This window comes from Xiphophorus maculatus, chromosome 9, assembly GCF_002775205.1.
Source record: "Xiphophorus maculatus strain JP 163 A chromosome 9, X_maculatus-5.0-male, whole genome shotgun sequence".
In the NCBI taxonomy this organism is placed as follows: domain Eukaryota; kingdom Metazoa; phylum Chordata; class Actinopteri; order Cyprinodontiformes; family Poeciliidae; genus Xiphophorus; species Xiphophorus maculatus.
In genome coordinates, this window is record NC_036451.1 from 30066886 (window position 1) to 30082727 (window position 15842).

At 47.2% G+C, this 15842-nt stretch overlaps 1 long non-coding RNA gene across 1 annotated transcript; it reads left to right on the plus strand.

Annotated features, from left to right (window-relative positions):
* Window positions 1-5319: 5319 nt before the first annotated feature.
* On the plus strand, window positions 5320-9010 carry LOC111609767. The gene is made up of 4 exons (XR_002753315.1): window positions 5320-5439; window positions 6222-6325; window positions 7217-7325; window positions 8041-9010. It is a non-coding gene; the product is annotated as an uncharacterized LOC111609767 (long non-coding RNA).
* Window positions 9011-15842: the final 6832 nt, after the last annotated feature.

The following is a 15842-nucleotide window of genomic DNA, read 5'->3' on the forward strand; positions in this document are numbered from 1 at the left end:
ATATACCCCAAGGTATTTCAAACCCCCTCTTTTCCATTGTAAACCTCCTGGAAGTTGAGGAAGCCCACTAAACCAGCTTCCTATTGCCAGAGCTTCACTTTTAGCCCAGTTGACACGAGCAGCTGACAATTTACAAAACAACTCGACAATTCTACCTAAATTATTCACTTTTTCTTGATTTTTAACAATAATAATGACATCATCAGCATACGCTGATAAAGTGAAAGACACATTACAACTTGGAAAAACCAGTCCCTCAATATTTGACCTGATTTTCTTTAACAGTGGTTCAATAGACAGAGCAAATAACATTCCAGACAAAGAACAACCTTGTCGAACACCTCTTGTGACTGTAAAAGGTTTACATAAACAGCCATTAATTTTCAGTACACTCTCAATGTTCTCATATAGAACCATAATCTTGGCAATAAAACTAGAGTCGAGACCAGACCTTTCCAACACTCTCCACAGGTACTGGTGTCAAAAGCCTTTTCCTGGTCCAAAGAAACTAAACCAGCGTTGCATCCCAATGATCTGGAGACGTCCAAAACATCTCTAATGAGAGAAATATTATTAATCATCGACCTGCCAGGGACACAGTAGGTTTGCGTTTGATGAACAACCTGCTCCATCACCTTTTTCAGTCTGTTTGCCAGCAACTTTGACAACAGTTTATAGTCTGTACACAACAGTGAAACAGGTCGCCAGTTCTTAATCTCCTGGAGATCACCTTTCTTTAGTAGCAATGTGAGAACTGCTCTCCTGCAGCTCTGTGGTAGAAATCCTTCAGCAAAACTCTCCTCAAAAACCTCCAAGAGGTCAACGCAGAGGTCAGACCAGAGCGCTCTGTAAAATTCACTGGGAAGTCCATCAATGCCAGGAGCTTTCCCTCCTTCCAGACTTTGCAGAAGAATCTCCTCCAAAGTCATGGGCTCTCCCAACTCCTTGGCAAAATCCACAGAGACTCTTGGAAGATCACTGCAGAAGTCGTTGAAACCGTCTTCATCCTCGCTGTATTCCGAGCTGTACAGATCCGTACAGAAATCTGCTGCTCTCCGCCTGATGTCACTGTCTGCAGTCAACAGAACATCTGCAGTTGATTTCAAACCATGCATAAACTTGCTCTGTCCTTGCTTCTTTTCCAAAGAGAAGAAAAACTTTGTCGGCGCGTCCATTAAAGCAACTTTCTGAAATCGGCATCAAACCAGCAACTCTTTACCTGATCTTTACTTCCGGCTGCAGCATTATTCAACAAATCTGCTGGTGTTTAGATTTAAAAACGTAAAAACTGGATTATGAGTTAATTCATTCAAGAATATCACAAAATTATGCTAAAGTAGCAGCAAGTCAATATAGTTTTACTCATGTAAAATTTTAAAAAATTGCCAACATTACCCAAGAGTAAACAGAAAGGTGACTGTAGTAATGAGTAATTGATTTATTTTCTAGAAAATAAAGTAATTAGATGGAAAATAAAGTTATGTGCAAATTCTGGTTATTTTATAGAATAGAATCATAAATTGGTTTAAAAAATCAATGACGATAATAAATACTGACTTTTTTTTTACAACATAAAGCTTCTGAACCCAAAACTTACAGTAGATAAAATACAGAATGTGTTGGTGTAGTCTTACCGACCAATCAGGGAGCCGCATTTACACATGATCAGTCAGCAACTTGAGGTTTAGTGCCTTGCTCAGGGGCAAATCAACATGAAGCAGCTGGAACTGAACACCCAACCTTCAGATGACTGGATGATTACTCCACCCAAACAGAGAAAAATACAATACAGTGGTAAAATCTACTGTTTACTGTAAAACCGTAAAATGGAAAATAACTGAACAATAGAGATTGTGTACAAACACGATGTCTCACTCTGACATAAACTGTGTGTCTGGTACAATTCAGTGCTAACAGCTACTTTCGATCAAGAATATAAGTATTACTTCAAAATATTATCAGTCAAGTAAAAGTAAAAAGTTTGGTACAATAAAAATAGGAGCAAAATGACAATAATTCATAAAAGTAACCAAATATAAAATCAGGCAAAAAAAAGAAGGGAGAAAAATCCAAATCAGTTTCTTTCAGTAAAAAAACTTCAACAAAAACTTTTTTTTACACATCCATCCATCCATCCATCCATCTTCTTCCGCTTATCCGAGGTCGGGTCGCGGAGGTAGCAGCTTCAGAAGGGAGGCCCAGACTTCCCTCCCCGGCCACTTCTTCCAGCTCTTCCGGGGGAATCCCGAGGCGTTCCCAGGCCAGCCGAGAGACATAGTCTCTCCAGCGTGTCCTGGGTCTTCCCCGGGGCCTCCTCCCGGTGGGACGTGCCCGGAACTCCTCACCAGGGAGGCGTCCAGGAGGCATCCTGACCAGATGCCCAAGCCACCTCAACTGGCTCCTCTCGATGTGAAGGAGCAGCGGCTCTACTCTGAGTCCCTCCTGGATGACTGAGCTTCTCTCTCTAAGGGAGAGCCCAGCCACCCTACGGAGAAAACCCATTTCGGCCGCTTGTATCCGCGATCTCGTTCTTTCGGTCATGACCCAAAGCTCATGACCATAGATGAGGGTGGGAACGTAGATCGACCGGTAAATCGAGAGCTTCGCTTTTTGGCTCAGCTCTCTCTTCACCACGACGGACCGGTACAGCGCCCGCTTGACAGCGGACGCTGCGCCAATCCGCCTGTCGATCTCCCGCTCCCTTCTTCCCTCATTCGTGAACAAGATCCCGAGATACTTGAACTCCTCCACCTGGGGCAGGACACCCCCCTTGACCCGGAGAAGGCACTCTACCCTTTTCCGGCTCAAGACCATGGCCTCGGATTTGGAGGCACTGATCCCCATCCCGGCCGCTTCACACTTGGCTGCGAACCGCTCCAGCGAGAGCTGCAGATCACGATCTGATGAAGGCAAAAGGACCACATCATCTGCAAAAAGCAGAGATGAGATCCTAAGGCCACCAAATCGGATCCCCTCAACACCTTGGCTGGTCTAGAGATTCTGTCCATGAAAGTAATGAACAGAATCGGTGACAAAGGGCAGCCCTGGCGGAGTCCAACTCTCACCGGAAACGAGCCCGACTTACTGCCGGCAATGCGGACCAGACTCTGACACCGGTCATACAGGGACCTGACAGCCCGTATCAAAGGGCCCGGTACCCCATACTCCCGGAGAACCCCCCACAGGGCTCCCCGAGGGACACGGTCGAACGCCTTCTCCAAGTCCACAAAACACATGTAGACTGGTTGGGCGAACTCCCATGCACCCTCCAGGACCCTGCCGAGGGTGTAGAGCTGGTCCAGTGTTCCACGACCAGGACGAAAACCACACTGCTCTTCCTGGATCCGAGGTTCGACTATCCGACGGACCCTCCTCTCCAGGACCCCTGAGTAGACCTTGCCAGGGAGGCTTAAGAGTGTGACCCCTCTATAATTGGAGCAAACCCTCCGGTCCCCCTTTTTGAACAGGGGGACCACCACCCCAGTCTGCCAATCCAGGGGAACTGTCCCCGATGTCAATGCGATATTGCAGAGTCGCGTCAGCCAACACAACCCTACAACATCCAGAGCCTTAAGGAACTCCGGGCGGATCTCATCCACCCCCGGGGCCTTGCCACCGAGGAGCTTTTTAACCACCTCGGCGACCTCGTCCCCAGAGATTGGAGAGCCCAACCCAGACTCCCCAGGCTGAGCTTCTTCAATAGAAGGCATGTTGGTGGGATTGAGGAGGTCTTCGAAGTACTCTGCCCACTGGCCCACAACGTCCCGAGTAGAGGTCAGCAGCACACCATCCCCACTATAAACAGTGTTGGTGCCGTACTGCTTCCCCCCCCTGAGATGCCAGATGGTGGACCAGAATCGCTTCGAAGCCGTACGGAAGTCTTTCTCCATGGCCTCTCCAAACTCCTCCCACGCCCGAGTTTTTGCCTCAGCAACCACCCGAGTCGCATGCCGCTTCGCCTGCCGGTACCCATCAGCTGTTTCCGGAGTCCCACAGGCCAAAAAGGCCCGGTAGGACTCTTTCTTCAGCCTGACGGCATCCCTCACCGAAGGTGTCCACCAACGGGTACGAGGGTTGCCGCCGCGACAGGCACCGACAACCTTGCGGCCACAGCTCCGACCGGCCGCCTCGACAATGGAGGCACGGAACACAGTCCACTCAGACTCCATGTCCCCCACCTCCCCCGGGACGTGTTCAAAGTTTTGCCGGAGATGGGAGTTAAAGCTCCGTCTCACAGGGGATTCCGCCAGACGTTCCCAGCAGACCCTCACAACACGTTTGGGCCTGCCAGGTCTGACCGGCTTCCTCCCCCACCACCGGAGCCAACTCACCACCAGGTAGTGGTCAGTGGACAGCTCCGCACCTCTTTTCACCCGTGTGTCCAAGACATACGGCCGCAGATCCGATGAAACGACGACAAAGTCGATCATCGAACTGCGGCCTAGGGTGTCCTGGTGCCAAGTGCACATATGGACACCCTTATGCCTGAACATGGTGTTCGATATGGACAATCCATGACGAGCACAGAAGTCCAACAACAGAACACCATTCGAGTTCAGATCGGGGGGGCCGTTCCTCCCAACCACGCCCCTCCAGGTCTCACTGTCGCTGCCCACGTGAGCATTGAAGTCCCCCAGTAGAACAAGGGAGTCCCCAGGAGGAGCACTCTCCAGTACCCCCTCTAAGGACTCCAAAAAGGGTGGGTAATCTGAACTGTCGTTCGGCCCGTAAGCACAAACTACAGTCAGGACCCGTCCCCCCACCCGTAGGCGGAGGGAGGCTACCCTCTCGTTCACCGGAGTAAATCCCAACGTACAGGCGCCGAGATGGGGAGCAACAAGTATGCCCACTCCTGCCCGACGCCTCTCACCTTGGGCAACTCCAGAGTGGAAGTATGTCCAGCCCCTCTCAAGGAGGCTGGTTCCAGAACCAGAGCCGTGCGTCGAGGTGAGACCGACTATTTCTAGCCGGAACCTCTCGACCTCACACACTAGCTCCGGCTCCTTCCCCACCAGAGAGGTGACATTCCACGTCCCAAGAGCCAGCTTCTGCAACCGAGGATCGGATCGCCAGGGTCCCCTCCCTCTGCCGCCACCCATCCCACACTGCACCCGACCCCTTTGGCCCCTCTCACAGGTGGTGGGCCCATGGGAGGGGGGACCCATGTTTCCTCTTCGGGCTGAGCCCGGCCGGGCTCCATGGGTTAAAGCCCGGCCACCAGACGCTCGCCATCGTACCCCCCTCCAGGCCTGGCTCCAGAGTGGGGCCCCGGTGACCCGCGTCCGGGCGAGGGAACGCCAAGTCCAATGTTCTTATCCATCATTGGGGTCTTCGGATCCGAGGAGTTTCTTATTTTAAAAAGTTACTGAAGTAAATGAAGCTAATGTCTGCTCTCCGATCTGTTTTCAGTTCCGGATGAACCCAGACTGCCCCCGGCTGGTAAGTTTAGTCCCTTCAGATTAAAACTTGTTGAATCCCTATTGTTCTCCTGCAAAATAAGTGCCTTCATTTCAGTCCAAAGACCTCTCTAACACATAACATTTATAAAATATTACATTTTGTGTCAGTTATATTTGTGAAAATTTAGGTTTTAAACAACAACCATCTTCTTTTGGGTGAATGATGGTAATGTAGAGCAGTTAACTTTGGGGTTCTTTCAGGTATGGAGGATCTAAATCATCTGATAGTCTAAACCTGTATGGAAAAACAAGGTAAATGGAATAAACAGCCAAACCTCTGACACCTAGCATAGTATGCTAGCAGCAACATCTGTTGCTATTCTTACATTTACTCTTCTGATGCATGTAGGGAAAAAATCTTCATTATTCATCAGTAGAAGACTTTTAAAGACCATATAGGCACAACATTTTAGTTATATTTATTAATTAAAATATTTTACTGACATCCTCTGGTACAAGTTTGAGACAGATGTTTACCTCCAGTGGTACAGGCAGGAAGTAAAGAGCTCTGGTCATGTGACTATTCTAAGCAATATAATAAAACTATGAGTATCCATCATGATTAAAGCGTATTTCTGTCTGGATGGTTTCAGCTTTAACGTGTTCCTCAGCGCTGACTCTCTCTCCTCTGTCTTGATGATCTTTGCTCACCTGTTGCCAGGTGTTCCACAGATCATTCAGCTTTAGGTTTGAATCGGATCCAGTTTCTGCTCCAGAATCGTCTCTTTGACCCGAATTCAGTCTGACTTCATGTTTCTACAGATGAGAACACAAGAAATCACTTTGCTGCTGTCGCCTCCCTGATCCTCTTCCTCATCCTCATCCTCACCGCGGTGGCTCAGTGTGGAGCTCATGGCTCGCAGCAGGTGGGTCTTTCTGAAGCAGAATAGTAATAAAGTTAGAATCAAGGCAAGACGGATGGTGATGCACCACATCACACTTTCAACAAGCGACATGTTAACCAGAGTCATACAAAAGAATAATATGAACAGCAGCTATTAATTATTATTATGCATGTTATGTCATTTTGGAAAATTATATTTAAAGAAATGTAAATATTATTTTCAAGCTTTTCTAAACATTTACCACTTTAGAAAGTAACTATTGTACAACTAATTTATTGAAAAAATAACAGATTTTAGCTCCTTAATTTCTATTAAAGCTATAGAATTTAACTGTCAATGTTTCATGACAGAATATTATGAGACAGATAATCTGTGAAAAATCGAGCTGCTCTGTCGTCTCCCAGTAACTACAAACAACCAATCAGAGCCAGGAGGCGGAGCTTAGTGCTGTCAAACACCCTCTTGCTTTCTGCTACAATGGAGCTAGCACAACCTGCCTGAATGCTAAAGCTAGTTAGCATGGCTACTGATGACAGCGGAAGAACAGTTATCCTGTAACAGTATATTGTTTCTCCACCATTTGCACATTTAGCAGCGAGTGTATGAGCTTGATTGACTCAAAATGCTTAAACTACAACCATAAATTAGTTGAACCACATGAAATCTGTTTAGAAGTTCCTGTTCTGGTCAGAAATATTTCGCTGCAGCCATGAGTGTTGCCAGTTCTGGAAGACATCCACCAATTAAGCGTCTTCTGTCAGATTGTTAGAGTCCCTCACAAACCACCAACCAGGTCCAGAGAATCAGACGGATCGTGTTGACACCAGACAGTTTCTCTTTAGCTCTCTGTTTCTGCTGACCTTCATTATCTGACTGAATTTAAATCGGACTATGTGTGTTTTGATGTTCCAGGATGGTTCTGGTGGAACAGCAGAACCGTCACATAATCTAGAGATGGTTTTGTCGAAGCAGTGTGGGACGGAGAACAAAGAGCTGAATGTCTCAAATGGACCCTGACTTGGTGAGTTCTGTAGGTTATCACCAACTGTTTTTCATTTCAACCCAGCAGAACCTCAGCAGAACCTGGTGATAATCTCAGTCTGCATACCGCCTCAATCTGTCTGGGTTGGCAAATGATGAAGTTCTGGTTCCAATAGAATCGGGTCTACTGGATCATCAGGTGTGAAAACGCCTTTATTCCGAGGACAAGCTCAGGTCCAAAGATACGGACGTTCCTAGGAAGTGGAAGTGATTGCTTAGAGAGGATTTCCTCTGCTCCCCAAAACCAGGAAGCGCTTTTGGAGAGAGCGGCCACTTTTTTGGTCCTTCTTCAAATCTCGGTTTGGGTTCAATTGAAGTGAACTTTGGTTTGGTTTGAATGTGAACACCAAGCTGACCGGAGACCGCTCCAAAAGCAGGAAGTGGATTACAGCGCAAGGCATTCTGGGCAAACATGACCAAAGCTAACGTGTTAGCCTAGCGCTAGCAAGAGAAATGGCTCCTGGTCTTCAGCCAAAGACTAAAGAGAAATCCTCCAACACTAAAATCTGACGCCTCCATCTTGTTTCTATCTGGTGAAGAAGGAAGTTGCTCTCAGTGTCGGAGAAAGTGACTCACACACTGCGCTCCTGCAGCTGCACTCTGTTGCACCTTTTTTTTGAACAGCACTTTTTTTATTGTCTGGCTTTTGATCTATTAGTTTTCTCACTAACAACATGAATGTCTCTGTGTTGCAGGACCGGAGCCTGGAGAAGCGACCACTGGCCAAACTGCCACAACGTTCAACAGAAATCAGGTCATCAATTGAAGTTTTGTTAGATGTCCCAAGGAAAAGGCTAAAGCTTTGGAGTAACTGGGCCTTTTCGGTGGCAGCACCATGATTCTGGAACAATCTTCCTCTAGACCTTCACTCCATCTCTGACCCGGACATCTTTAAACTTAAGCTCAAGTTTTCTTTAGACAGCCTTTAGTAGCAGGTAGCAGAGAGGCATTCCCTTATTATTATTATTATTTTGTGTTTGTGTTTTCTTACCCTTGTGATGTGAATGCGGCTGTGGTCACCTTAATTGTTGTTATCAAGTATTATATAAATCCATCAATCAAACAGGGTTTCCTGCAAACACATGGAGTGATGAAGAGAAGGTGTACAACGCAATGAAATGATGGACATCAAATTTTAATTTGAAAATATTTTATTGATCCCAAAGGGGAATTAAATGTTGTTGTAACTCATATGAATTCAAATTAATCTGCAATGACCATCTTCAGTTATTGTAGATGGTGATGATGGCTGTTGGCAGGAAACATCTCTTGTAGCAGTCTGTGTTACAGTGAAACTGAGGAAGCCTCTGACTGAAGACAGTCGGTTCCAGAACAATCTTTCATTAGAATTTGAAACCCTCAAATCAGCAGAGAAACCCAAATGGCAGCCTTCTCTGCCATTAAACCTGCCATTTCATAAACTGTTTGATAAAGTTAAATCCATTAAAGCTAAAAAAAAACTGTAAACATTTGGTTTTAATTATCACTTCCATTTTTTTCCTTTTTACGTCATTCATCCAATTCAATAATGGATATAAATTCTTTATCTGATAACTAGAATTCATGTGTCCTTAAATTGATGTGAAAGCTTTTCGTTATGCAATATGAATAAAACAGTAATCATACTTTAGATTATGCTAATGAGTGCCAATGTTGTATCTGAGAGAATAAATATATATTCACAATAAACTGATCTCATTCCTTTTTTAACTGGGCTTGCTCCATTCAAACAGAAATATGTTAAACTGATAAGTATATAATTTATTAAATGACAATATTGTGAATTTAACATATTCATCATCTATAACCTGTAGTAGTGGAGCTTTCAAACTTTCCTACAACAATCTGTAAAAATATGTCTTTATATCACAGATATTTACTCCAGATTTATGTGAAGTTCTTTCTAAACATGTTGAACCAAAACACATGAATGAGAATCAGACTTTTCCAGACCTTTGGGACGTCTAAGACACGGCGTCTATAGTGTATAATAATTTAATAGACAATAATTTACAGATTAATTTCTACAATAATCTGAAAATTATGTTGGATTCATTTAAATATTGCATGTTTAGTTTATCATTGAGCAGATAAAATACATTTGTGTTAAGTTTTTATTTAAAAACCAAAGCTGAAGTTATTATCCTTGGACCTCAATAAGAATCTGGAGTCAACGCTCAGCTTCAGTTCTTACAGCTGAATAATCAGGATGAACTCTGGGTGTAGTGACAGACTCTGACATTAAGCTGAAATGTGCTGTACAAATAAACTTGACTAATTGATTAAACATATTTGATGAATGATCTAAGACAGAGGTCAAGTTGGGGGTCCTTGCTCCGTTTCTCCATCAGTTTGGGGGCCCAGGCTGAAAACCATGTGGAGAAGACGAGACCAAAACTTTCAGGTATCAACTCCACCTGCCATGTTTGGATGAAGAAAAATGAGTAAAATCCCAAGAACGGCTTCCAGAAGGACAAAAAAAAGTGCCTTTTTCAATGGGTTGGATTATTTTAATGGTGTCTAACAGCTAATCCAGAATCCTACCGCCAGAAACCTACACTTGGAGGTCTGGTGGTCATGCAGACCTTCCAAGTAATCAGAAATCTCTTTATTTTAATGGACAATAAGCTGTATTTTGTTTAATTCTCCTCAGCTTTGAAACTATGTGCCTAAAAACGTTTTGCAAGAATGATCAGACTAATCAAATCTGGGTTGAAACATTCATTCCATTCATGCCGTTATTTAAATGTCCAAATCTTATTTGCTAGATTTCAAGTCATATTTTTGGTCCTCATCATCTCCGAGGACTGGCCCCCAAAACAACATTGGTTCTCCTTCTTGACAAGCAGCTCTCCCAACCAACTGACTGTACGAGGCGGATCCTCGTAACTTCCGTACGAGGTGAAGTACTGCTGCACTGACTGACAGGGCGGCAGCGTCAAAAGTGGGTAAGAGTTTTCAGGATTATTTATCTAACATTCTGTCTAAAATGGTGGAAACCAGACGATACCTTCCCCAGAGGGAGACCGTTTTCATGCCGGGTTTATCAGATCTAGTTTCAGTCAAAGTTATCTTTGTTGCTCCGAGTTTCCAGCGGATGAAAGCTCAGCGCCTGAACTCCGAAGCCGGAGGACCTGCTAGGTCCAGCTTCGGAGGCGGACATCCACCCGAAGCTGGGTGTCCGCCTCGGGGTCTGGCCGCTGGAAGACCAGCTTTAGTCTCCGATTGCGGATAAGATGGGGAATATCCATCAAAATGTGAGGAAAAACCTGCGCAATATCACAATTTCAACGATGGGGAGGAGGAGGCGTGTCTTTGGGACATGCCGGAGTTTTTATTTTCATGAAGTTAGTTCAGACCCAGACAAACTAGAGAGGAGTTCACACTTCCAAACCTGCGCCTTTCTGAGCCTCTTTCAACTTGGAAGAAGCTCCTGAAAAACAGTCCTGAAAGCCGGTTGTTTCAGAAAGTCCTGAAATAACCGGTGGTGGGTGGAGCCATTGTGACAAACCCCTTTCACGTGTTAAACATAAATAAAACAGCATGGCGTTATTTTTAAAGACCGGTGTGAGCGCACAGATCTGCAACAGAGTTGGGCAGAAACTGTTACATTTACTCGATTACATTTTCAGCTACATTTGCTTCAGTAACTTTTTAAAAATATACTTTTAGGAGTATTTTTACTTTTACTTGTGTAAAAAAAAAAAACTCCTCCTTGGGCTGCCACCTTATCGTGGTGGAGGGGTTTGAGTGTCCCAATGATCCTAGGAGCTATGCTGTCTGGGGCTTCATGCCCCTGGTAGGGTCACCCAAGGCAGACAGGTCCTAGGTGAGCGACCAGACAAAGCGCAGCCCGAAGACCCTAATGACGTAGGAAAACATTGGACTTGGTGTTCCCTCGCCCGGACGCGGGTCACCGGGGCCCCACTCTGGAGCCAGGCCTGGAGGGGGGGTACGATGGCGAGCGTCTGGTGGCCGGGCTTTTACCCATGGAGCCCGGCCGGGCTCAGCCCGAAGAGGAAACATGGGCCCCCCTCCCATGGGCCCACCACCCGTGGGAGGGGCCAAAGGGGTCGGGTGCATTGTGTGATGGGTGGTGGCCAAGGGAGGGGACCCTGGCGGTCCGATCCTCGGTTGCAGAAACTGGCTCTTGGGACGTGGAATGTCACCTCTCTGGTGGGGAAGGAGCCGGAGCTAGTGTGTGAGGTCGAGAGGTTCCGGCTAGAAATAGTCGGTCTCACCTCGACGCACGGCTCTGGTTCTGGAACCAGTCTCCTTGAGAGGGGCTGGACATACTTCCACTCTGGAGTTGCCCAGGGTGAGAGACGTCGGGCAGGAGTGGGCATACTTGTTGCTCCCCATCTCGGCGCCTGTACGTTGGGGTTTACTCCGGTGAACGAGAGGGTAGCCTCCCTCCGCCTACGGGTGGGGGGACGGGTTCTGACTGTCGTTTGTGCTTATGGGCCGAACGACAGTTCAGATTACCCACCCTTTTTAGAGTCCTTAGAGGGGGTACTGGAGAGTGCTCCTCCTGGGGACTCCCTTGTTCTACTGGGGGACTTCAACGCTCACGTGGGCAGCGACAGTGAGACCTGGAGGGGCGTGGTTGGGAGGAACGGCCTGCCCGACCTGAACTCGAGCGGTGTTCTGTTGCTGGACTTCTGTGCTCGCCATGGATTATCCATATCGAACACCATGTTCAAGCATAAGGGTGTCCATATGTGCACTTGGCACCAGGACACCCTAGGCCGCAGTTCGATGATCGACTTTGTCATCGTTTCATCGGATCTGCGGCCGTATGTCTTGGACACTTGGGTGAAGAGAGGTGCGGAGCTGTCCACTGACCACTACCTGGTGGTGAGTTGGCTCCGGTGGTGGGGGAGGAAGCCGGTCAGACCTGGCAGACCCAAACGTGTTGTGAGGGTCTGCTGGGAACGTCTGGCTGAATCCCCTGTGAGACGGAGCTTTAACTCCCATCTCCGGCAAAACTTTGAACACGTCCCGGGGGAGGTGGGGGACATGGAGTCTGAGTGGACTGTGTTCCGTGCCTCCATTGTCGAGGTGGCCGATCGGAGCTGTGGCCGCAAGGTTGTCGGTGCCTGTCGCGGCGGCAACCCTCGAGCCCGTTGGTGGACACCTTCGGTGAGGGATGCCGTCAGGCTGAAGAAAGAGTCCTATCGGGCCTTTTTGGCCTGTGGGACTCCGGAAGCAGCTGATGGGTACCGGCAGGCGAAGCGGCATGCGGCTCGGGTGGTTGCTGAGGCAAAAACTCGGGTGTGGGAGGAGTTTGGAGAGGCCATGGAGAAAGACTTCCGTACGGCTTCGAGGCTATTCTGGTCCACCATCCGGCGTCTCAGGGGGGGAAGCAGTACGGCACCAACACTGTTTATAGTGGGGATGGTGTGCTGCTGACCTCTACTCGGGACGTTGTGGGCCAGTGGGCAGAGTACTTCGAAGACCTCCTCAATCCCACCAACATGCCTTCTATTGAAGAAGCTCAGCCTGGGGACTCTGGGTTGGGCTCTCCAATCTCTGGGGACGAGGTCGCCGAGGTGGTTAAAAAGCTCCTCGGTGGCAAGGCTCCGGGGGTGGATGAGATCCGCCCGGAGTTCCTTAAGGCTCTGGATGTTGTAGGTTTGTGTTGGTTGAAGCGACTCTGCAACATTGCATGGACATCGGGGGCAGTTCCCCTGGATTGGCAGACTGGGGTGGTGGTCCCCCTGTTCAAAAAGGGGGACCGGAGGGTGTGCTCCAATTACAGAGGGGTCACACTCTTAAGCCTCCCTGGCAAGGTCTATTCAGGGGTCCTGGAGAGGAGGGTCCATCGGATAGTCGAACCTCGGATTCAGGAAGAAGAGTGTGGTTTTTGTCCTGGTCGTGGAACACTGGACCAGCTCTACACCCTCGGCAGGGTCCTGGAGGGTGCATGGGAGTTCGCCCAACCAGTCTACATGTGTTTTGTGGACTTGGAGAAGGCGTTCGACCGTGTCCCTCGGGGAGCCCTGTGGGGGGTTCTCCGGGAGTATGGGGTACCGGGCCCTTTGATACGGGCTGTCAGGTCCCTGTATGACCGGTGTCAGAGTCTGGTCCGCATTGCCGGCAGTAAGTCGGGCTCGTTTCTGGTGAGAGTTGGACTCCGCCAGGGCTGCCCTTTGTCACCGATTCTGTTCATCACTTTCATGGACAGAATTTCTAGGTGCAGCCAAGGTGCTGAGGGGATCCGATTTGGTGGCCTTAGGATCTCATCTCTGCTTTTTGCAGATGATGTGGTCCTACTGGCCTCATCAGGTCATGATCTGCAACTCTCGCTGGAGCGGTTCACAGCCGAGTGTGAAGCGGCCGGGATGGGGATCAGTGCCTCCAAATCCGAGGCCATGGTCTTGAGCCGGAAAAGGGTAGAGTGCCTTCTCCGGGTCAGGGAGGGTGTCCTGCCCCAGGTGGAGGAGTTCAAGTATCTCGGGATCTTGTTCACGAATGGGGGAAAAAGGGAGCGGGAGATCGACAGGCGGATTGGCGCAGCGTCTGCTGTCAAGCGGGCGTTGTACCGGTCCGTCGTGGTGAAGAGAGAGCTGAGCCAAAAAGCGAAGCTCTCGATTTACCGGTCGATCTACGTTCCCACCCTCATCTATGGTCATGAGCTTTGGGTCATGACCGAAAGAACGAGATCGCGGATACAAGCGGCCGAAATGAGTTTTCTCTGTAGGGTGGCTGGGCTCTCCCTTAGAGATAGGGTGAGAAGCTCAGTCATCCAGGAGGGACTCAGAGTAGAGCCGCTGCTCCTTCACATCGAGAGGAGCCAGTTGAGGTGGCTTGGGCATCTGGTCAGGATGCCTCCTGGACGCCTCCCTGGTGAGGTGTTCCGGGCACGTCCCACCTGGAGGAGGCCCCGGGGAAGACCCAGGACACGCTGGAGAGACTATGTCTCTCGGCTGGCCTGGGAACGCCTCGGGATTCCCCCGGAAGAGCTAGAAGAAGTGGCCGGGGAGAGGGAAGTCTGGGCCTCCCTCCTGAAGCTGCTACCCCCGCGACCCGACCTCGGATAAGCGGAAGAAGATGGATGGATGGATGGATGGATGGATGTGTAAAAAAAAGTTTTTGTTGAAGTTTTTTTACTGAAAGAAACTGATTTGGATTTTTTTTCCCTTCTTTTTTTTTGCCTGATTTTATATTTGGTTACTTTTATGAATTATTGTCATTTTGCTCCTTAAAAACCAAAATTTCCACTTGACTTTATATTTTGGTCTGTCTGATGATGTAATTTGAAAATATTAACTGATTAACAATTTGATTAGTTACTCTGTACTTGAGTACACTTACAAAATACTTTTAATTCTTATTTGAGTCATTTCTTGGGTGGCAACTTTTTACTTTTACTTGAGTAAAAGTACTTTGTGCTACTTTTACTTGAATACAATTTTTGGGTACTCAATGAAACCCAGATCTACATTAATAATGAACACCTGTAAATGTTTCTGCAGATAAAAATAAAATCTACAAAGCTTGTGAACTAACAAGAGGTCTCACTTTGATGTAAACTGGTTTGTGTTTGTATTTTGTGCATTTTTTGGTTTTAATCATGTTTGTTTTTCTTCCAGTTCAGCTTCTTACTGTGGATAGAAGATCCAGAAGTTTTATTCAAGTAAGATTAACAATACTTTATATTAATGTGACTTATGAAAAACTGAATATTACAGTGCAATAAAGCTACTTTTAAAAAGAAAATCATAAAGTAATTGTGACAATGTAGCTTTGATTATTTCATACTCAAAATTTGGAGATAGATTTGAATGAAAACATATAAATATTCTGGCATCTAAAGCCTAGTTTCCTGTCATATTTTAGTTTTATTTCATATTCAACAGAAGATTTCCTTTTTAAAGTGAGTTTAAACTCTTCACAGCTGTTGGCCTTAAACTCTTCTTGGCAGTAAACTGTTGCTGATATGAACGTTTGAACTTGATCGTTTACAAAGAGCACAAAGTCTCAGATTTGTCAGGATTTTTTCGGCTCTTTGTGTTTCAGGATGGATCCTCTCAGATGCATTCAGGCAGCGGGTTCAAAGGTCAGACAGGTGGATCAGCTGTACCAGGCTGGAGCAGCTGAGGGGAACCTGTGGGAGACTCCAGGTGTGACTCCGCTCTGCTCCACCGTCTCTCCTCCTCCTCCATCCAGATGTTTGGTCTGTTTCCAGGAAAAGGCTTATGCTGTTTGCAACAACGTGACCTCTGACCTTATCATGGAGGGAGACGGCACAGAGATCCAGACCAGGGAGAGCGGTGAGATGAACTGACTAAACTTCAGTTTGTGTTTGTAATTAACCTGTAATTCTAATCCCAGATTATTAATCTGTTAGCAGGATGTCCCGTCTTCATGGAAACTGGTGAGTTTCTCTGCAACCAGCCTGGATAAAAACACATTTATGGTTATTTATGAAGAAACATCAGATGTTGGTGTTGATTCAACTCCAGGTGAAAAACTCCTGACCACAAACTGGACT